At 40.2% G+C, this 22,266-nt stretch overlaps 1 pseudogene; it reads left to right on the forward strand.

Annotated features, from left to right (window-relative positions):
• Positions 1 to 969: 969 nt before the first annotated feature.
• On the forward strand, positions 970 to 12,350 carry LOC129024037 (formin-2-like; annotated as a pseudogene).
• The last annotated feature ends 9,916 nt before the right edge of the window (positions 12,351 to 22,266 follow it).

A 22,266-nucleotide genomic window follows, 5' to 3' on the forward strand; every position in this document is an offset into this window, starting at 1 on the left:
ACTTTATATAAGCTGAAGATATTAAGATGATTTTACTAGATGGAGAAAGGAGACAGAGAAAAGAATTCCAGGTAGAGGGAACATTATTAGCAAATGCACGTAAGCATAAATATGCATATTAAGCATGATTCAATGTATAGCCAGAACAATGAGTACATTACTAAAAAATTATCATCATAATTTGATTTTAAGATAATGAAGGGCTTTGGATGTTGAAATTATTTATAATAGTAACATCATCAAGGACATTATTGATGATTTTCTTTTCCTTTTTAGTACTCTTTCTTGTGCCTTTATTTTTCCTTTTGCTAGATTATGAAATGAAATCTTGTGCTCACTTTTCACTTCAGGTTCCCTTCTATCAAAAGCCCTAACACTTGTGAAGTAAACAGTTTAGATCCATTTCTTTGGAATTCTTATATTAGGAATTTTTACAAAGGCACAGGTAGTTATTTATGAAACTCAAGTTGGGTAAATACATAACTAGGTGTAATCCTAAGTGAGGCAGTGTTGGAAATCAGAAGAGCTTGATTAGTTTATTGGAGAAAATCCAGAGTTTAAAGTCTAGAAGCATTTTCATCTCTTTCTTTGGGGGATGGAACTTTTCTAAAGGGGGTTTTCTCTCTTTTACAATTTGAATTATCTCTCTGGTTCACATCTTAGAGCCATATCTACTATTGCTGACTAAATTGCTAGGATGAATTACCTGCTAGTTAGAAATAACAGGACTATAGAAGATACCCAATTATGAATAGGTTGAGGGCTGTAATAATGGAAATAAACTGAATTCTATACAAACCTTTCAGCAGGATACTCAGGAGAAAAAATGTTTCTTCAATTGGCCTATAAAAATGACTTGCGTTTCACATGGAGTAAGCCATCTCTTGATCCAAGCAAATGTTAAGTGCTGCAAAGTGGAAATCCAATGCTCTTTCCTCTCCCACATATACACAGAAGAGCAAAATAACAATGAAGAATAATAGAGAAGAGAAGCCAAAACTGGTATATTTCAGTTCATTTAAAAAATTGAAGTTTGAGGTTAAGAATGCAGACCAAGAGGTAAGATGCTCAGAATAAAGACAGAGAATTCAGTTACCATGGCAAATATCTCACTTTATCCCCAATTCATCGTTCATCCCCATAAGGATGCCCCAAATAAATCTTTGTTGCCTTTTTCGGCGAGGAGAACATTGTACTCTGCTTCAGGTAAATGGATGGAGTAAAGAACAGGACAGAGTCCATATGCTTTTTAGCCCATAAATCAGGTAAACAGCAGTGTTTCATTCAACAATAACCATCTACTTCACACCAGGCTAAATTTCTTGGGGTTGGTGACACAATTGTATACAAGACAAAGTTCTTGCCTTCATGGAACCTGTATTCTAATGGAAGATGAGACCAATCATTAAATTATCAAATGAACGTACATTGTTTATAATTAGTCATTCAGATAATGATGAGTGCTATGAAATAATTTCAGTCAATAAGATACAATAGCTATGAGTGGATATTGCCCCTAAATTAAATTGGATCCTTATCAAGAAACCACTCATAGGATTACAGGTAAGGAAGAAACATGATGTGAGCTCCTAATTTTTTTTTTAACAAGAACAAGTCAGCAACCTAGATTGACAGCAGCAACAGTAGCATAAGCTTTCTTTTCTCCTTCCCTACAGGAGCATCTGGGATAATGTCTGGATAATTAGGGCCTTACTGAGGTTGAGAAAAGGCCTAATTCTGTCAAAGTACTTTTTAATATTTTTATATAAAGAGTTTCCTCATTGTTTTGGAAGAACTTACTCTGATAATCCAAGTGATTATGTCCAAGAGAATGACTATAAACTCTAGGCTTTCTGGATTTCTACACCAAATTCAGACTCAGCAGGGATACATCTTCAGCCAAAGGAAGAAAACCAAATCAGGACAGTAGTGTTCATGAAAAATATCTCTGGCTTCAGAACTTCAGTATTTTGTAAATGCTGTTTCACCACAGCAAACCCCTAATTTTGAATTAGTATACTTAATATGTATGACTATGGTACTCTTTAAGTTAGATGCTCACAATAATGAGTTATTTCTCACTTAGCCTTTACCTTGACTCCTTCCCTTTTACCTTGAATGAAAGTCTTGTATGGCTTTTCTACATCTCCCACCATATCTGTTGGATTACCTATTTTAGCTTACCTAGGGTAAGGTTTTGCAACAAAGGAATGAAGGATTGAGGCTTGGCTACCAGTAAAGGTCAGCCAAGAACATAAGGTACATCTTTATTAGACACTATCACACACTGTTCCATCTTCTTCCCTTTCTTAAATTCTTCAACTGTTTCCTTATACAAATATTTATTGAATATCTATTAGTGCTACATATGGAGCTGGAACTAAGAAAATCATGTGTTTCCTTGTGAAAGTCATACTCAGATGACAAAATAATTTCATGTAGCTAAGACCAAGGGGTAAACATTAATTTTAAATAATTATACAAAATAACAGGAAACAAACACTCAAAAAGACTAGCATTTACTCTCAACACAGAAATGGTGAAATAGCTAATTTTGGTAGTCACAGAAAATCAAAGATTAAATATACTACTGCATGCAGTAGCAATTTTAGATAAGCTTTCTGCCTGATAGATGCTGTGTCCTGTTTCTCAGCTATGAATGATATGGCCAATTAAAAAATAATAATAATATACTTTACATCAAGGATAACAAATTGTTAAGACTTTACTGAGTTTTACTTTATCAGCAACTATGTAGAGTGATAAATCATCATTACCCATCACACACCATTCAAGAACATTAGTAACCTTCTTGAGAGCTCCGTGAAATTTTTCCTCTTTATAATTAACTCTCATTAGAAAGTCGCAGTTTTTTTCAGAATGACCACCAATGACACAAATGCAGCTGAGAACAGCTGAGACACAGGTGTTTGATGTTTGGTTTGTTGTTAATAGTTCATCATGCATGAAGTGACTAAATCATTTTTTTACACTACTCATTTTGTTGCATTAAATGGAGAAATATGATTACATTTATTATTTCTAAGTTTTTATCGGCAAAGGAACAGACATTTTTCTGCTGGAATAATAAAATCTGTTATAATGTTTCAATAAATAATGTTTTACATTAACATTTAAAATACTCATATTAGGACACACCAAAGGGGGACAAGTGTTGCCTTGACAGAGCTCCCACTGGTCAAACTGGGACAATTTGAACATCAGAAAGAATAATAATGGTAATGGTTTATATTATATTGAATATAAAAAAGAATTCCTGAGGATCCTCAGCCAGTGTTTTCTTATTATGCCTCTCTTGCCTTTTTTTTTAAGGTAAATAAATAATTTTTAAAAAAAGGTCCTTAAGTTCGGATCTATGCTAGAGTTATATTTCTGAGGAGCATCTGAGAGAAATGTGAATTTTTATCCCTTTTCTGAGTGACTCTTTTTTTTTGGCTGGCCAGCAATCTTCACTTCATGTGGGTTGGTGCCTTTGCCTGCCTCTTTGTCTCTTCATTCTCTGTCCCCTCCCCATCGCCATGATTGGGACTGTGAATGTCAGTCACGGACATTTCTGGGTCAAAATGGTGGCATGTTGGGTTACTAACTGCTTCCTTCAAGAACCATCTGCAATTACATTCAAAGGGTTTACCTTTTGGATCCAAATTTAAATCAAAAATTGGATTTACCAATTAAATCCACAAGGGAGCTAAGTGAGGTGGTGTGTGCCAGAAGCTCTAGCTACTTGGGAGGCTGAGGCAGGAGGATGGCTTGAGCCCATGAGTTTGAGGGCAAACACTGTTGGAGAAGTTATTCAGCAGCAGGAGAAGGGGCCTCCAGAAGAAGCAGAGAAGTTTTGCTCAGGGATCACTGCCATGGGTCTTCTCCTTTCCTTTAGTGATTGCTTCAGGGAACCATGTAATCAGAATGTCCAGACGAGTGCAGCTTTGTTTGATGTTTTGAACAAAACTTTGTACAGAAGCTTATTTCAAGATACAAAGATCATGGATGCTTGTAGATACGATGAACTACAAATGAAAATTTGAGGTCAGCCATCCATCAGACATAGTCAACAAATAATGTGGATGGAAACTGGCTAGTCTCTTCTGTACACAGAAGTAAAATAATTATTGATGAAACAAGACATCAGCCTGAGAGGTGAAGCCAGCTGGACTTCTGGGTTGGGTGGGGACTCAGAGAACTTTTCTGTCTTACAAGAAGATTGTAAAATGCACCAATCAGCACTCTGTAGCTAGGATTGTAAAACACACCAATCAGTGCTCTGTGGCTAGCTAGAGATTTGTAAAATGCGCCAATCAGTGCTCTGTGAAAACGCACCAATCAGCGCTCTGTGGCTAGCTAGAAGTTTGTAAAGTGGACCAATCAGCACACTGTAAAATGGACCAATCAGTGCTCTGTAAAATGTACCAATCAGCACTCTGTAAAATGGACTGATCAGCAGGACATGGGCAGGGACAAATAATGGAATAAAAGCTGGCCAACCCAGCCAGCAGTGGCAACCTGCTCGGGTACCCTTCCACACTGTGGAAGCTTTGTTCTTTCGCTCTTCACAATAAATCTTGCTGTTGCTCACTCTTTGGGTCTGTGCCACCTTTAAGAGCTGTAACACTCACCACGAAAGTCCGCGGCTCCATTATTGAAGTTAGCGAGACCAAGAACCCGCTGGAAGGAACTAAATCTGGACACATCTTGGTGACCAGGAAGGGACTATAACCAAGCAGTGATTACCACTGGACCCCTTTCGCTTACCATTCTGTCCTATTTTTCTGTAGAATTCGGGGGCTAAACACCAGGCACCTGTCGGCCAGTTAAAAGTGACTAGCATGGCTGCCAGCCTGAAGACACGGGTGTCAGGCTTTCTAGAAAGGGCTCTCTAACAACCCCCAACTCTTCAGAGTTGGGAGTGTTGGTTTGCCTGGAACCAGCTTCTACTTTTCCTGTACTTCTGAGCTGAGCCGAGGATTGACAGAGAAGAAAGCCATTCAGCTCCAGGGTCCCAACAAAAAGTTGGTTGACCCTGCAGCCATGAGCGGAACTCTCAAAGTCATGTCGCCCAAGCGAGACTCGCCCATCTATCCTATCTATCCTGACCCTTGCCTCCTGGGTCCTAATGCCTATCAGACAAACTTCCTCTCACCTCTCTTCTCCAAGGCCAGTCCTGCTTCTAAAAACCACTCCCTGTCTCTGGTGCTTTTCTAGTTTCTCCTATAAGAATGATTTCTAGTATAAACTTCAGGACTCTGTTCCCTTCTTTAGGCACCTGGGCTCACCAATCAGACAGACGTAATTGTTGCCCAAAGCCCCATTGGAGGTAAGACTATCTGGAATTTTAGGATTCCTCCTCAGACAAGCAGGCCTAACAAAGGCTATTTCCGAAGCTAGGGTATGGGGAGCCTGAGAAATGATATCCTTCCTATCCATATGATGAGAAGTGAGGACAAAAGGCATCACTCTTCCAACCCTAGAAATCCCTTCCCTCCCTCAGAGTATGGCCCTCCACTCAATTTTTGGAGCATATCACCTTTAGAGGACAAGGGTAAGGTCACAATACTAACAGGAAAAAAAGGCTTAGGACTCTAACAGGTTTTTGAGAATGTGTCATTAAGGGCCACTAAATACAATTTTTCTCGGTCCTCTTTGTGGTCTAAGTGGAAAGGTGAGGGTGCAGGTTTTTGAGAATGCGTCGGTAAGGGCCACTAAATTCGACCTTCCTCAGTCCTCTTTGTGGTCTAAGAGGAAAACTAGTGTTTCTGCTGCTGCTTTGGTGAGCACAACTATTCTGATCAGCAGGGTCCAGGAACCGTTGCGGGTTCCTGGGCAAGAGGGGGATCTGCTGCTGCATCAGTGAGTGCAACTATTCTGATCAGAAGGGTCCAGGGACTGTTGCGGGTTCTTGGGCGAGGGGTGGGGGGACAAACCAAAACCACAGGTGGTTTTTTCTTTCACATGGGAAACACTCAGGCAGCAACAGGCTCACCCTTGAGATACATCCTAAGCCATTGGGACAAATTTGACCCACAAACCCTGAAGAAGCAGCAGCTTATTTTTTTCTGCACTATGGCCTGTCCCCCATATTCTCTCTCTGATGGGGAAAAATGGCCACTTGAGGGAAGTATAAATTACAATACTATCTTGCAGCTTGACCTTTTCTGTAAGAGGGAAGGCAAATGGAGTGAAATACCTTATGTCCAAGCTTTCTTTTCATTGAAGGAGAATCCACAACTATGCAAAGCTTGCAATTTACATCCCACAGGAGGACCTCTCAGCTTACCTCCATATCCTAGCCTTCCTACAGCTCCCCTTCCTATTAATAATAAGCCTCCTCTAATCTCCCCTGCCCAGAAGGAAACAAGCAAAGAAATCTCCAAAGGACCACAAGAACCCCCTGGCTATCGGTTATGTCCCCTTCAAGTTGTAGGGGGAGGGGAATTTGGCCCAACCCGAGTACATGTCCCATTCTCCCTCTCTGATTTAAAGCAGATCAAGGTAGACTTGGGAAAGTTTTCAGATGATCCTGATAGGTATATAGATGTCCTACAGGGTCTACGGCAAACCTTCAACCTCACTTGGAGAGATGTCATGCTATTGTTAGATCAAACCCTGGCCTTTAATGAAAAGAATGCAGCTTTAGCTGCAGCCCAAGAGTTTGGAGATGCCTGGTATCTTAGTCAAGTAAATGACAGAATGACAGCTGAAGAAAGGGACAAATTCCCTACTGGTCAGCAAGCTGTTCCCAGTATCGATCCCCACTGGCACCTCGACTCAGATCATGGGAACTGGAGTCGTAAACATCTGTTGAACTGTGTTCTAGAAGGGCTAAGGAGAATTAAGGAAAAAGCCCGTGAATTATTCACTAATGTCCACCATAACTCAGGGAAAGGAAGAAAATCCTTCTGCTTTCCTCGAGTGGCTACAGGAGTCCTTAACAAAATATACTCCCCTGTTGCTTGACTCTCTCAAGGGTCAATTGATCCTAAAAGATAAGTTTATTACCCAATCAGCCACAGATATCAGGAGAAAGCTCCAAAAGTGAGCCCTGGGCCCTGAACAAAATCTGGAGGCATTATTAAACCTGGCAACCTCTGTGTTCTATAATAGGGACCAAGAGGAATAGGCCAAAAAGGAAAAGTGAGATCAGAGAAAGGCTGCAGCCTTAGTCATGGCCCTCAGACAAACAAAACCTTGGTGGTTCAGAGAGGACAGAAAATGGAGCAGGCCAATCACCCGGTAGGGCTTGTTATCTGTGTGGTTTGCAAGGACACTTTAAAAAAGATCGTCCAATGAGAAACAAGCTGCCCCCTCACCCATGTCCACTATGCTGAGGCAATCACTGGAAGGCACACTGCCCCAGAGGACAAAGGTTCTCTGGGCAGAAGCCCCCAACCAGATGATCCAACAACAGGACTGAGGGTGCCTGGGGCAAGTGCCAGCTCATGGCATCACCCTCACTGAGCCCCAGGTATGTTTAACCACTGAGGGCCAGGAAATTCACTTCCTCCTGGACACTGGCACAGCTTTCTCAGTGTTAATCTCCTGTCCCGGACAGCTATCCTCAAGGTCTGTTACCATCTGAGGAATCCTGGGACAGCCTGTAACCAGGTATTTCTCCCACCTCCTTAGTTGTAATTGGGAAACTTTGCACTTTTCAAATACCTTCCTTGTTATGCCTGAAAGTCCCACACCCTTATTAGGGAGGGACATATTAGCCAAAGCTGGAGCTATTATCTATACGAATATGGGGAACAAGTTACCCATTTGTTTTTCCCTACTTGAGGAGGGAATCAACCCTGAAGTCTGGGCATTGGAAGGACAATTTGGAAGGGCAAAAAATGCCTGCCCAGTCCAAATCAAGCTAAAAGACCCCACCACTTTTCCTTATCAAAGGCAATATCCTTTAAGGCCTGAAGCTCATAAAGGATTACAGGATATTTTTAGACATTTAAAAGCTCAAGGCTTAGTAAGAAAATGCAGCAGTCCCTGCAACATCCCAATTCTAGGAGTACAAAAACCGAATGGTCAGTGGAGACTAGTGCAAGATCTTAGACTCATCAATGAGGTAGTAATTCCTTTATATCCAGTTGTACCCAACCCCTATACCCTGCTCTCTCAAATACTAGAAGAAGCAGAATGGTTCACTGTTCTGGACCTCAAGGATGCCTTCTTCTGTATTCCCCTGCACTCTGACTCCCAGTCTCTCTTTGCCTTCAAGAATCCCACAAACCACATGTCCCAACTTAATGGACAATCTTGCCCCAAGGGTTCAGGGATAGCCCTCATCTGTTTGGTCAGGCACTGGCCCAAGATCTAGGCCACTTCTCAAATCCAGGCACTCTAGTCCTTCAGTATGTGGATGAGTTACTTTTGGCTAGCAGTGCAGAAGCCTCATGCCAGCAGGCTACTCTAGATCTCTTAAACTTTCTAGCTAATCAAGGGTACAAGGCGTCTAAATCAAAGGCCCAGCTCTGCCTACAACAAGTCAAATATCTAGGCCTAATCTTAGCCAGAGGAACCAGGGCCCTCAGCAAGGAACGAATACAGCCTATACTGGCTTATCCTCGCCCTAAGACATTAAAACAGTTGCAGGGGTTCCTTGGAATCAACAGCTTTTGCCAACTATGGATCCCCAGATACAGTGAGATAGCCAGGCTCCTCTATACTCTAATCAAGGGGACCCAGAGGGCAAATACTCATCTAGTAGAATGGGAAACAGAGGCAGAAACAGCCTTCAAAACCTTAAAGCAGGCCCTAGTATAAGCTCCAGCCTTAAGCCTTCCCACAGGACAAAACTTCTCTTTATACCTAGCAGAGAGAGCAGGAATAGCTCTTGGAGTCCTTACTCAGACTCGTGGGACAACCCCACAACCAGTGGCATACCTAAGTAAGGAAACTGATATAGTAGCAAAAGGCTGGCTTCATTGTTTACGGGTAGTTGCGGCAGTGGCCATCTTAGTGTCAGAGGCTATCAAAATAATACAAGGAAAGGATCTCACTGTCCGGACTACTCATGATGTAAATGGCATACTAGGTGCCAAAGGAAGTTTATGGCTATCAGGCAACCACCTGCTTACATACCAGGTGCTATTCCTTGAGCAACCAGTGCTTCAAATACACATGTGTGCGTCCCTCAAACCTGCCACTTTTCTCCCAGAGGATGGGGAACCAATCGAGCATGACTGCCAACACATTATAGTCTAGACTTATGTCACCTGAGAGGATCTCTTAGAAGTCCCCTTAGCTAACCCTGACCTTAACCTATATACCGATGGAAGTTCATTTGTGGATAATAGTATATGAAAGGCAGGTTATGCCACAGTTAGTGATGTAACAGTACTTGAAAGTAAGCCTCTTACCCCAGGGACCAGCGCCCAGTTAGCAGAACTAGTGGCACTGACCTGAGCCTTAGAACTGGGAAAGGGAAAAAGAATAAATGTGTATACAGATAGCAAGTATGCTTATCTAATCCTAAATGCCCATGCTGCAATATGGAAAGAAAGGGAGTTCCTAACCTCTGGGGAAACCCCCATTAAATACCATAAGGAAATCATAGAGTTCTTGCATGCAGTGCAAAAACCCAAGGAGGTGGCAGTCTTACACTGCCAAAGCCAAAGCCAAAGGGGAAGGAGAAGGGAGAACAGCAGCATAAGCAGCTGGCAGAGGCAGGGAAAGACCAGCAGAAAGTCAAAGAAAAGAGAGAGAGGGGAAAGACAGAAAGTCAAAGAGAGAAGGAAAGAGAGAGAGGAAGAGACAGAGAGACAAAGAGGGAGTCAGAGAGAAAGAGACAAAGTCAAAGAGAAAGAAAGAGAGAGACAGAAAGTCAAAGAAAGAGAGAGAGAGAGAAGTAGTAAAGAAAAAAGTGTACCCTATTCCTTTAAAAGCCAGGGTAAATTTAAAACCTATAATTGATAATTGAAGGTCTTCTCCGTGACCTAGAACACTCCAATACTACCTTATTGTTAGTGTAAACAAGGGGGTAGCCCAAAAGCACTGACGCCACTGACAACCCACAGCCTGCCTAACAGGGGATCTAAATCTTAATTAATTACCATACAAAGGTCCAACCAGACCTAGGAGGAACTCCCTTCAGGACAGGATGATAGATGGTTCCTCCCGGGAGATTAAGGGAAAAAGACACAATGGGTATTCAGTAAGTGATAAGGAAACTCTTGTAGAAGCAGAGTTTGGAAAATTGCCTAATAATTGGTCTGCTCGAACGTGAGAGCTGTTTGCACTCACCCAAACCTTAAAGTACTTACAGAATCAGGAAAGAGCCATCTACACCATTTTTAAGTTAATATGGACTGAACTAGGTCTTATTAATAGCAAAGAATAATTGAAATCCCAAACTTACAAGATTTTCAATAAAAGTAACGTTTTCTAAAAGTTAACAGTGTAATATGTATTATCCTAACTTCTAATCTTGTGGAAATCAGACCCTATCAGTGCCCCTCAAAGCTCAAGTTGCAACAAATAACAAAATCTATCCTTACTCTATAATTCCAAATAGACTCTTTGGCAGCAGTGACTGTCCAAAACCACCAAGGCCTAGACCTCCTCACTGCTGAGAAAGGAGGACTCTGCACCTTCTTAGGGAAAGAGTGTTGTTTTTACACTAACCAGTGGGCATAGTATGAGACGCTGCCCGATGTTTATGAGAAAAGGCTTCTGAAATCAGACAATGCCATTCAAACTCATACCAACCTCTGGAGTTGGGCGACATGGCTTCCCCCCTTTCTAGGTCCCGTGACAGCAATCTTGCTATTACTCGCCTTGGGGCCCTGTATTTTTAACCTCCTTGTCAAATTTGTCTCCTCCAGGATCGATGCCATCAAGCTACAGATGGTCTTACAAATGGAACCCCAAATGAGCTCAACTAACAACTTCTACCAAGGACCCCTGGACCGACCCACTGACCCTTTGGCTGGCCTAGAGAGTTCCCCTCTGGAGAACACTACCACTGAAGGGCCCCTTCTTTGTCCCTACCCATTTTTTAGAGGCAAAATCGATACAGGCTTCCTGGACAGACTAGGTCGGGGTACTGACACTGCCTCCTGAGGATGTACTGCTAGGGGGTCCTCCATGCTCCCCCTGGGGCTGAAAGCAGACCTCAGACAAAATTCTGTTCAGAGATTTCATTGATTATGTCTCCAAAGCAAATATCAGTCCAGCTCGACAGCCATCAGTCCACACAGAGCACCTCACAGCCTCCACCACCCCCATCCCTTCTGTGGTCTGATGGTCAAGGACAGCCTGGGTCACAGCTGCCCCAAACTTCTCTCTCTACTGAGTTTCACACCAGCGACGAACACTCTGTTTTCTCCACCTTTGAAAATAGCTGTAACAACCCATCCCCACCACCTCTGCCTTGCACAGAGTCTTCCAGCTCCATGCCTGGCCTGGGCATGATGCCTCCCTCACCTCCCCCTCTCCCTGGCATGACAGTGCTTACTCTGCCCAGTACAGCCATTCCCCCACCTCCTCCTCTGCTAGGTACAGAAATGCTGCCACCCCCTCCCCCTCCTCTACCCAGAGTGGGAATACCTCCTCTGCCCCCTCTACCCGGAGTGGGAATACCTCCCCGCCCCCACTCCCCAGAGTGGGAATACCACCTCCTCCCCTTCTTTCCGGAGCTGGAATACCCTCTCTGCCCCCTGTACCTGGAGTGGGAATACCCCTTCCGCCCCCTCTACCTGAAGCGGGAATACCTCCTCCACCCCAACTTCCTGGAGCAGGAATACCTCCTCCGCCCCCTCTACCCAGAGTGGGAATACATCCTCCACCCCCTCTACCCCCTCTACCTGGAGCGGGAATACCCCCTCCACCCCCTCTACCTGAAGTGGGAATACCTCCTCTGCCTCCTCTACCTGGTGCTGGGATTCCCCCACCTCCTCCCTTGCCAAGTATGGGGATTCCACCTGCTCCAACACCCCCTCCCACTCCACCTGAGAGAGGAATCCCCCCACCCACTCTGCTTCTCCCATCAGGCCCTCCATTCCTCCCATAAGTTGGGAAGAGCATTTTACTAATACCACAGGTGTGTGGATTTCTTCCTCCTCCATTGACAAATGGCTTGTTTGGATTAGGGATGAATCAGGACAAAGGGAGTAGGAAGCAGCCCATAGAGCCTTGTCGACCAATGAAGCCTCTTTACTAGACAAGAATTCAACTACATAGTAAAAGAGACTCCAGTGCTTCACTTAGTTGGGAAAAAAATTGAAGAGCCATCTATAGATTGTCATGAATTTGAGGAATTGTTTTCTAAAACTGCTGTAAAGGAGAGAAAGAAACCTATCTCTGATACCATCTCAAAGTCGACAGCTAAACAATGCTAAAAGCACCAGCAGGCCAGGGGCGGTGGCTCATGCCTGTAATTCCAAACACTTTGGGAGGCCGAGGCTGGTGGATCACAAGGTCAGGAGATCGAGACCATCCTGGATAACACGGTGAAACCCCGTCTCTACTGAAAATACAAAAAATTAGCCGGGCGTGGTGGCATGCACCTGTAGTCCCAGCTACTCGGGAGGCTGAGGCAGGAGAATCACTTGAACCCAGGAGGCGGAGGTTGCAGTGAGCCGAGATTGCACCACTGCACTTCAGCCTGGGCGACAGAGCAAGAATCTGTCTCAAAAAAAAAACAAAAAACAAAACAAAAAAAAACACCAGCATACTCTGTGGATGGAGCCAGAAATCAAACCTTGTCTCTATGACAGGGCCAGAAAGAAACATCTTGCCATTGACCAGAGAGCAGGGAGCAAAGCAAAATGCCTAGATGAATACCGAATGACCATTTACTGAATTATTAAAAGTTTATTATGTGATTCTATTCAATAAACATGTGCTAGGTGATTCAAAATTAAAAAAAAAAATGGATTCCTAAGTCCACAGTAATACTCAAAACAAAATAAGAAAAAGGAAAGTTCTTCATTGCAGAAACATGCTATCTAATAAACTTAGATGTAACAATACAATTGTAAAATCACCAATGTCCTTTGCAACCACTAATACAATTATTGATTTAGGCAAGAATCATCAACAGATGAAAAAACCATTAAGTGTAGTAGGAGGCCAAGATAGTAATATATTCTCATAGTATGAAGGCTCAAGTTGCTTATTAATTACAATGAGAAAATTATCTCTATAATAAAGAGAGCTAGAAAACACCATCTTAATCCAGTCTTCAAACTTAGCATAACAATAATGAGACAAACGGCATTATGTCCTTTCTGATACACTATAATGAAAAGTACACACATTATATTTGTAGGATTCTTATAAAATGATCTTTAACATGAATATAATCACAAGGAAACATTTAGATAAATAAGAATGTGAGCCATTCTACAAGACAACTGACCTGGACTCTTTAACATATCCCCATGATGAAAGACAAAAAGAGTGATGGGAATTTTTTAGATTAATGGAAGCTAAGGAGATATGATCATCAAATGCAGTAAGTGATCCTCAATTGGATATTGGGGTAGAAACAAAGATTTGTAAAAGAGCATTTGGGGAAATTTGAATATGGACTCTGTGTTGACTACAATTGTATCATTGTTAAAATTCTTGGGTGTGATAGTACTCTGGGGTTATGTAGTAGGATGTCCTTAATTTTAGGAGATACAGGATAAAGTATTTATGATCTGTCATCATATCTACAATTTAAGTTCAAATGCTTCAGCAAAGATGATGCCACAGATATAGGTCCAGTAAATGTTTTTAAATGTTTTAAAATAGCCACCTTTTGATGAAAGTTTTTATTATTGTGTTGTGGCACTCTCATATTTTCTCAGCTGCTTGGTTACAAAATGCAGTCTTAAAATGGATCAGCCCTTTTCCATACCATAGGTAGATTATAAAGTTATAAAGTCTTAATTTATCTTTGTATGTTAACAAAAATGTGGACCATGCCCATCATTCCATACTAATAAAAGAATAGAAAGGGTTTGGAGAAAGGAAAGGAAAGATAATATAAGCAGAGTTTTGGAAGCAAAAGCAATACTATCCGGAGAAAAGGAAAGGAAAGATTTTGCAGTTTTTCCTTGTGTTTTTGTGTTACATGAAAGTAAGCATTTTTGTATGTATTATTCACTACTCTGTTCTAACTGCCTAGAATAGTGCTGCCACAAAATAGATAATAAATGGATATTTGAAAGAATGTGAGGTTATACTAAGTGCCTTTATACAAACTATGTCATTTAAATTTACACAACATATATATATATATGTGGAGAGAGAGAGAGAGACTAACACCCAGAATGTTTATACAGATGGAATAGAGAGTCAATTACTTGCTGGGATGTACTGAGGCAACAGCTTGAGTCTAGCTCTATTCATTCCCACAGCCCATATATCAGATACACTGCCCTTCTAAACATCATTAGTTCTTTCCCTTCAATTTATAGGAAAGGAAGCACAGAGGCAGGAATAGGTCTTTATTAAGGTAGTATAAATAGTTTATTGCAAAACAAAACTGATGCCTTATGTTATTTACCCTAGTCTACATAGAACATAAAATCGGCTAGTCTTTGCTAATAAGGAAAATTATATGTTATAGGGGAAACTGCTCTGGATGTAGCGTTAGATGTCCCTGTGTTCAAATCTTAGTTCTGTTCCTACTGCCACACAATTGTCAATAAATATTTGTTAAATGAATGGCTATTTTACACATATCTCATCAGCTCTTCTTTTATTTACATGGACATACTGACTTCATAGCTTTGTTGTGAGGAACAAGATTCATGACTGTCACATCACTTCTCTTTTCCAAAATGAATATTTATTTTGAAATCAAATCTATTAGTATTGGAGGAATCATTGCTTGTCTACTCTTACTCTTGAAAATATCTGAATAAAGGCATTTTAGCAAGTTAATAACTACAGAATCTTCTTACTCTGAAGTAATATTCCTCTGGATTTTCCACTCAAATCTTCTTTAAATTAATATCAGATGGCCCTTGTGGCATATATTGCAAATGATTGCTGGAATCTGGATATTTCTCTTCTGAGCCCCATGTAAAAATTATTCTTCCCAACTTTTTAAAGACAAATATAACTATATGAGTAGTTCTGGTTAATGAGAATGGGCCATGATGATGTTTGTCAGTATGAGACACATCAGCTCAACTCATCCCCTGCCTTGGTAATAACTAAAACATTTCAGAAGGATCTCTCTTTAACTTGGGCCCTTGAGTAACAACAATGAGAAAAGCTTTCCTGCTAATCTTTATTACAAATTAAACAAATAAATCCATGTTGATTTATCCAGTATGGTTTTGGGGAATGGATATTTGAATACAGCTCCTAAACTTGCCTTTTAACTGTCAACACCACAATTGGAGCAGGGCAATTTAGGTTACCTGTATTAGTTTACAACTTTCCTCCTCCCTTTTGAGCCTCCCTATATCCTCTCTGCTGCTCAAGTTCAGTTAAAGATTTTGTTTATCTCACTGAAAAATAAAAAAAAGTCAGAAAACAATTTCACACTGGCCCAGTACCACTAAATTGGTCATTCTTTTCTCCCCATTTTGACTATGATTGAACTGTCTGTGGTACTTCTATCTAAGCCAATTTCTCTATTTGCACACTAGATTCCATCTCCTTTCTTATTCCATGGTATTTTTCTGAAGATGTTTCCTTCTCTTATGCTTCATTGCTTTTCCCTTTTCTAATGGATCAACTTCCATCATCATACTATCCTCTAGTTACCTCTCCTATCTAAAATAAATCAAAATCCTGCCAGGAAGGGGAAAAACATTTTCCACCTTCCTCATCAGTCACTGAGTTTTTTCAATTTATATTTTGATCATAAAACCCGTTAATATAATACCATGCCTGTCATATTTGCAAAATATGCACCTGAGCTATGATCACCACCTTTTTAAGTACAAGTATAACAAAATTTCCCAAATTTAATCTATTCTAAACAAGGCAAGAATAATCACCCAATTATTAGTATGTTCCATCCACACTAACTACATGAAATATTCATACTCAACATTAATATAATTTTGTTTAGAATAATTTTAGTTTACAAAAATGTTGTAAGGACATCCAGAGAGTTCTCATGTATTCCATACTAAGTTTCATCTATTATTAACTTACATTAGTGTGATATATTTGTTAGCATTAGTATTGATACACTGTTATTAACCAAAGCCCATACTTTATTCAGATTACCTTGGTTTTTATCTGATGTTCTTTTTAGGTCCCAGGTTCCCATTCAAGTTATCATTACATTTAGTCATCATGTAGTCCTTAGGCTCCTCTACCCTGTAATAGTTTCTCAGACTTCCCATGCTTTTGCTGAACTTTGACAGTTTTGAGGAGTATTGATCAGGTATTTTGTAAAATATCTCTCAATTTGGTTTTGTCTGATGTGTTTCTCCTAATTAGACTGGAGTTAGGGGTTTTGGGAGGAAGACCACAGAGGTAAAGTATCATTCTCATCATATTATGTCAAGAGTTCAAGGTATTATCATCATGCCTTATCACTGCCGTTAACCTTGATTACTGAGTTGAGGTAGTATTTGTCAGGTATCTCCACTGTTGAGTAACTCTTTTTCCCCCTATCCACACTGTATTTTTGGAAGGAAGTCACTATGCACTGCCCATACGTAAGAGGTTGGAAGTTACGTGCCATCTTATTATTATTATTTTAGAGACACAATCTCACTCTGTTGCCCAGGCTGGAGTGCAGTGGTAGGATCATAGTGCTCTGTAACCTCAAACTCCTGGGCTCAGGTAATCCTCTTGTCTTGGCCTCCCAAAGAGCTAGAATTACAAGTGTGAGCCACCACGCCTGGCAATGCCACCTTCTTGAGAGGAGGAAAGCCTATAGAATTTATTTGGAATTTTTCTACACAGAAATTTTGTCTATTCTCTTCCATCTACTTATTCATTCAATCATTTATTTCAGTATGGTGTCTTTAATACTACATTGTGTATTTTGTTGTTCAAATTGTTCTGGATTTGGCCATTGGAAGCTCTTTCAGTAAGCTCCTGTATCACTTTGACATAACCGTATGGTGGATGTTTTCTTAGCACTACCTTATTTTTTGGCACCATAAAATGTGCCAGGTTCATCTTGTATTTTCCCAGCCTCAATTCTATAATCAGCTATTTCTCTAAGTAGCCCTGGTTCCTTTTCTTGGGAATGAAATTGGAAACCAAGATCTGGGCCCTGCATGTGCTCATTGCTACATGGGTGTTACTATTTTCAGGCCCTTTTAGCTAACAGAGCAAGGAAGTATATGTGCATGTACTAACCTTTGCATATATATACATATCTATAAATATTTCTGTGTATTCATTTGTATGTACAGTAATGAAACACAATTTATACTGTCTCAAACTTTAATCCAATACAACATTGATTATTCTAGCTTTTCCCTCTTGCTTATCGGTATCCTCTCCCTCCAATAGTGAAAAACCTCTGTCTCACCATCTGACACCCATGCCCTTAATTTTTCAATTCCACTATATATGTATGGTAATTTCAGAATTGGTAACCCATACCCCAGGAGAAATAATTTTATTACTTGTACTAGAGTACAGTTACTTTTGTCTTTAGTCTTAAATTCTCTACCCATTTCCAAAGTTACTTGAGTCAGCACCTTCCACTCCCAACCGCACTCCCTTCAATAAGGTTATTTCATAAATGCAGACTCTGTAACAGTATGCATTTCATCCTGGGATTTCCCTAGTCATTTAAATATTTTTAAAATTTGCAAACATTAAGGCTCATTCTTTGTGCTGTAAAATTCTACGGAATTTGTCAAATGCACAGGGTCATGAACCCACCACCACAGTGTCATACACAATAGCTTTAACATCCTAAAATATACCTTATGTCTCACCTACTCAACATTCCTCCATTCCCACATTCTTGGTAGCAAGTGCTGACATGTTTGTCATCTTTACCACTTTTCCTTTTCAGGAAAGTAATATAAATTGAATTGTGGTATATGTAGTCTTTTCAACTCTTTTTTCCTACTTAGCAATATGCATTTAAGATTCATATATGTCTTTGCTTATATTGGTAACTCATCCTTTTGTATCACTGAATAGTATTCCACCATATGGTTGTAATACATTTTATTTATCTATTTTATTTTTTTGACGGACATCTAGGTTGCTTCAAATTTTTGGTGATTACAAATAAAGCTGCTATAAACATTCATGTACAGGTGTTCATGTGGACATTAGTTTTCAGATCGGTTAGGTAGATACCTAGAAGTCCGACTGCTAGGTCATTTTGTAAGACTATTTTTTGCTTTGTAAGAAATTGCTAAATTGCATTTTGAAAGAGGCTATATCCACATTACATTTTATTAAAAAGAAAAAAAACTACTTTGGATGTTTAGTCTTTGCAGGTGGATTTCATAATAATGGAAATTGATTCATTAATAACAGTGAATTGAATAAGACATATCTCAAGCTTGCCCCATGGGACATTTATCACAGAACGGTGCCAACATACTCAGCCTTAATGTGTCCACCCAACCATCAGCTTTTGATATTGAGGCAATTTGGCTCACAGCCAGATGGTGTGAAATAGCTTTGTGCATTAGTACAGAAAAAATTTCTAGAGCCCCAGTGCTCATAATTTGCCAGATTCTGTGAAGATAGAGCAGTGTACTGTTAGGGAGAGCTTTGAACTTCCCCATTCTGCATCTCAGCAGTGAAAAAGAAGATAGCAGTGTTTTTTGTTTGTTTGTTTGTTTTTAATAGAATCTGCTCTGTCCACACTCAGCTCACTAAGGGAAAAAATGAAAATTAAGTATTTCACAGGTGTGAATCTGAAATGTAAGGAATGTTAAGCCTGTCAAAGCTTGGACTATAATAATCCAAAGCATAGCACCTTAGCATGCTGAGTACTTTGAGCTGAAAGAAATTGGGCAGGCCCCAGAAGGAGGAAGTTGTCACTGATCTCCCCTTCTCCCTCCCTACTTTCTCCCCCTGAACTGGGTTATAAAACTAGTATTTCCCTTTCCAAAAGCAAGCCATAAAACGTAAGAAGATCACTTTCTGACCTCTTCTTTCCCCTTAAAGATGCTCAGGTGACAGGTGTATCGACAGGTGACCTGTGTCCATACATGGGGAGATGAAATGTCATACAGAGACACAGGAAAGAATCTGAACAAACAGGCCTGGATGACTTTTCCCCCAGTTTTATTTTCATTCATGGCCAGGAACCCTAGGGAAGTTGAGGATTCGGACCTCTACTCTAATTATAAAATCTCAAATTGATATAGGAGTTAATAAGAAATTATTTAGGCAGTTAGTAAGGGTAAAAGAGTTATCGGTGGAATTTCCTTTTAATAAAAAGCAGCCCCCAAATCCTTTCTTTTCTAACAAAAAGCAGCCTGAAAAATCAAGCTGCAAGCCTAGATAAGCAAGCTGGAAGCTTGCATAGGTGAATGCCAGCAGCTGTGCCAATAGAAAAAGGATACCTGGAAGTCAGGTATATTTAACATGGAGGTTTTCTCTTCCCTTTTCTTTGTCGCCATGTGTGCAGGTGTCATGGCGCCGGTGAGGTAGAGGCCTCATCTGCATAATAAAGGATTAGGGTGGGACGGCCAGCTGCCTCGCATGCTATGTAAATGGTACACCTATTCCAACCAATCCACTATGCCCTATATAAATTAGACACCACCTCGCCCAAAGCCAGAAGCCCACTCTGGCCCCTTTCCTCTGCACAAGGAAGATCTCTTCTTTCTTTCGCCTATTAAACTTCTGCTCTTAAACCTACTTGTGTGTGTCCACGTCTGCGATTTCCTTAGCACGAGACAACAAACTTTGGGTATTTTCCCAAAGAAACAATGCTGCTTCAAAATCACTTAGAAAAGTTAGATTCATGTCTCATTGTCCCTTTTCCTGCCGTTTGCCCATCATTTGGATCCTTACGGATTAAAGTTGCACTACTGAAACTTTAGCCAGCATCACAATCACCTAGAAGGCCTATTAAAGCACAGACTGCTGAGATCCCACCTTGAAGTTTCTCATTCAGTAAGTCCAAGGTGGAGTCTGAGAATTTTCTTTTCTAACACGTTCCCAGGTCATGCTGATGCAGCTGGTCTAGGGTCCACATATTGAACAACACTAGATTAAGGTACTGCATTCCTATGATTTAAAAGCCTTTCAAGAGTTTAATTAAATGACTTGTATTTATTTAGTTTGAAATGTCACATTTTAAAATTTATAAATGAAATGCTATTTTACATAAGCAAACCCAGTAGCCATTTTTTTTAGTAGACAAGTAACAAAGAAAGTATCTGAATACCCTGGATTTAAATTAAATGAAGGTAGTTAAACATATGAAAAAGACATAAATTATCTCATCATTAATTTCTCACACAACCAACATCGTAGAAATAATCCTGAGTTATCTGACTGTGTTTATTAGAGTGAATTAGCTACTAGTTGCAGCTACACTATTTACTATAATTTCTGATGATCTTCCAGTTTATGAGAACAATGCCACAGCACAGGTATTAGATTAAATTAGAGAAACAGGAAGTTGATTGTAAATGTCTACCCTTCTTCTTTCTAAGTTCCTCTCTCCTGGAATTAATAGGCATCTCCATCCTGTGCATTCCCCCCAGAGTTGTGGTCTCTTCTTTGTAACTGTAGAAACATATGAACTCAGATTTTTTTCATATTATCTTATGTAAATTTAATGTTATTCTTCCTTTCTGTGAATGCATGACTTGTTTTCTTTCTTCAGCCCCTTTCTAAGATTTCTACTTCATCTATTGCGTAGGAAGCCAGGTATTTCTTCTTTCCTTGAAATTTTATCTTAACTATTTTCTCTTTTTTGTATATATTTAAGGTGTACAACATGATGTTTTAACATTCTGATTATTTTTCTCAAGGCTAAACATGTATTTTACAAAACTGAGATCACACTATTTAAATATTTTTGACTAGATTTTTTAAAATTTCACCAACATTTCTCGAAAATCTTTACACATGAGTAAAATTTTATAGATTTTATTAATTTTATTGGATGCATATAATTTTATGTTCTTTATAGAAAAGTTAAACATGTTCAAAGTAAGTAATTTTATCAGTTCACAATTATGCAATATAAAAAATAAAAGTTACCAGAGAGTGTCATAAGCAAGGTGGCTGAATAGAAGATTCCAGCCTTTATACCCCACAGAAACATCAATTTTTGACAACAATCCTCAGATGGGAATACCTGTGTGGGAACCTGGAGTCTAGTGGAGAGAAGATTCCGGACCCCATTAAAGCCAAAAGTCTGGGAAAGGGTTCATTGAAGAGGGTAAGAAGAACAGTTTCTCTTTACCTACATCACCCCTCCCCAAGGTGGCCCTGCACAGTGCCAAGAGAGGTCCCTTTGTCCTGTGATTCCTCTGGCAAGTAGGCAAAATAAAAGACAGGAGAGTACCTAGCTTCCTCAGCACTGTAGGATATTGCTCAAGAAATCCATTTCTGCCTTGCCCTACCTAGATCACTGAGGAACAGGGAACAGCTAAATAATATGGGGGGAGATAGGAGCACGGGAAAGAGGTGGAAGCTCATTGCAACAACACCACAGTTCTTGAACAGCCAAAGATCCTACTAACTGGCTGGCCCTTCACCAAGAGGCCCACCCATAAACTCAATGGGATGCCTCACCTACTGTCTCCCTCCCACTTGGCTGATACCCTTTTCCCAGCACTCCACACACACACCTGTCAACCAAGAATATTTTAATGGCAAACTGTCCTTCAGAAATGAAGGGGACATGAAGATTTTCCCAAGCAAACAAAAGCTGAGCAAATTCATCATAATTAGATTTGCCCTACAAAAATGCAGAAGGAGTTCTTGAAGTGGAAACAAAAGAACACTAAATAGTAGCATGGAAATATGTGAAAATATAAAACTTACTGGTAAAGGTAAGAAAGTATAAATATTCAACTTCAGAATGCTCTACTAGTATAATGGTGGTACATAAATCACTTTAACACTAGTATAAAAGTCAAAAGAAAACAGTGTAAAAATATCTATAGATACAAAAGTTTGTTAATGGATACTGATATAGTTTGGATATGTGTTCCCACCCAAACCTCATTCTGAATTGTAATCCCTAATGTTGGAGGTAGGGCCTGGTTGGAGGTGATTGGATCATGGGAGCAGATTTGCAAGAATGGTTTAGCACCATCCCTTTGGTGCTATTCTCATGACAGTGAGTGAGTTATTGTGATATCTGGTTGTTTAAAAGTATGTAACAACTCCCCAATC

Source organism: Pongo pygmaeus, chromosome X (assembly GCF_028885625.2).
Source record: "Pongo pygmaeus isolate AG05252 chromosome X, NHGRI_mPonPyg2-v2.0_pri, whole genome shotgun sequence".
Taxonomy (NCBI): domain Eukaryota; kingdom Metazoa; phylum Chordata; class Mammalia; order Primates; family Hominidae; genus Pongo; species Pongo pygmaeus.